This window comes from Boleophthalmus pectinirostris, unplaced genomic scaffold, assembly GCF_026225935.1.
Source record: "Boleophthalmus pectinirostris isolate CB_2022bp ecotype Guang Dong unplaced genomic scaffold, ASM2622593v1 HiC_scaffold_3, whole genome shotgun sequence".
NCBI classification, from domain to species: Eukaryota; Metazoa; Chordata; class Actinopteri; order Gobiiformes; family Gobiidae; genus Boleophthalmus; species Boleophthalmus pectinirostris.
This window is the reverse complement of record NW_026571299.1, coordinates 207,332-209,831: the sequence shown is the minus strand read 5'-3', so window position 1 is coordinate 209,831 and position 2,500 is coordinate 207,332. Positions and strand designations below refer to the sequence as shown.

General features: G+C 40.9%; 1 protein-coding gene across 1 annotated transcript in view; it reads left to right on the top strand.

Moving 5' to 3' along the window:
* LOC110172955 (RNA-binding protein Musashi homolog 1-like) overlaps positions 1 to 2,500 on the top strand; it is a 29,487-nt gene that overhangs the window by 26,389 nt on the left and 598 nt on the right. The window lies entirely within an intron of this gene.

Genomic DNA, 2,500 nt, shown 5'->3' with positions numbered 1-2,500 from the left:
AGTACTACACAGTACTACACAGTACTACACAGTACTACACAGTACTACACAGTACTACACAGTACTACACAGTACTACACACAGTACTACACAGTACTACACAGTACTACACACAGTACTACACAGTACTACACACAGTACTACACACAGTACTACACACAGTACTACACAGTACTACACAGTACTACACACAGTACTACACACAGTACTACACAGTACTACACACTACACACAGTACTACACTACTACACAGTACTACACAGTACTACACACAGTACTACACAGTACTACACAGTACTACACACAGTACTACACAGTACTACACACAGTACTACACACAGTACTACACAGTACTACACACAGTACTACACAGTACTACACACAGTACTACACACAGTACTACACACAGTACTACACAGTACTACACACAGTACTACACAGTACTACACAGTACTACACAGTACTACACACAGTACTACACAGTACTACACACAGTACAGTACTACACAGTACTACACACAGTACTACTACACAGTACTACACAGTACTACACGGTACTACACAGTACTACACAGTACTACACACAGTACTACTACACAGTACTACACAGTTACTACACAGTACTACACAGTACTACTACACAGTACTACACAGTACTACACACAGTACTACACACAGTACTACACAGTACTACTACACAGTACTACACAGTACTACACAGTACTACACAGTACTACACACAGTACTACACAGTACTACACACAGTACTACACAGTACTACACAGTACTACACACAGTACAGTACACACAGTACTACTACACACAGTACTACACAGTACAGTACTACACAGTACTACTACACACAGTACTACACACAGTACTACACACAGTACTACACAGTACTACACAGTACTACACAGTACTACACAGTACTACACACACAGTACTACACAGTTACACACAGTACTACACAGTACTACACACAGGTACTACACACAGTACTACACAGTACTACACAGTACTACACAGTACTACACACAGTACTACACAGACTACACAGTACTACACAGTACTACACACAGTACTACACAGTACTACACAGTACTACACACAGTACTACACAGTACTACACACAGTACTACACACAGTACTACACACAGTACTACACACTACACACAGTACTACACAGTACTACACACAGTACTACACACAGTACTACACAGTACTACACACAGTACTACACAGTACTACACAGTACTACAGTACACACAGTACTACACACAGTACTACACAGTACTACACAGTACTACACACAGTACTACTACACACAGTACTACACACAGTACTACACAGTACTACACAGTACTACACAGTACTACACACAGTACTACACAGTACTACACACAGTACTACACACAGTACTACACACAGTACTACACAGTACTACACACAGTACTACACACAGTACTACACAGTACTACACAGTACTACACACAGTACTACACAGTACTACACACAGTACTACACACAGTACTACACACAGTACACACAGTACTACACAGTACTACACACAGTACTACACACAGTACTACACAGTACTACACACAGTACTACACTACTACACAGTACTACACAGTACTACACAGTACTACACAGTACTACACACAGTACTACACAGTACTACACAGTACTACACACAGTACTACACAGTACTACACAGTACTACACAGTACTACACAGTACTACACACAGTACTACACACAGTACTACACAGTACTACACAGTACTACACAGTACTACACAGTACTACACTACACACAGTACTACACAGTACTACACACAGTACACAGACTACACACAGTACTACACACAGGTACTACACAGTACTACACACAGTACAGTACTACACAGTACTACACAGTACTACACACAGTACTACACACAGTACTACACAGTACTACACACAGTACTACACAGTACTACACGGTACTACACAGTACTACACAGTACTACACAGTACTACACACAGTACTACACACAGTACTACACAGTACTACACACAGTACTACACAGTACTACACACAGTACTACACACAGTACTACACACAGTACTACACAGTACTACACACAGTACTACACAGTACTACACAGTACTACACAGTACTACACAGTACTACACACAGTACTACACACAGTACTACACAGTACTACTACACACAGTACTACACACAGTACTACACAGTACTACACACAGTACTACACACAGTACTACACACAGTACTACACACAGGACTACACTACTACACAGTACTACACAGTACTACACAGTACTACACAGTACTACTACTACACAGTACTACACACAGTACTACACACAGTACACACAGTACTACACACAGTACTACACACAGTACTACACAGTACTACACACAGTACTACACACAGTACACACAGTACACACAGTACTACACAGTACTACACAGTACTACTACACACAGTA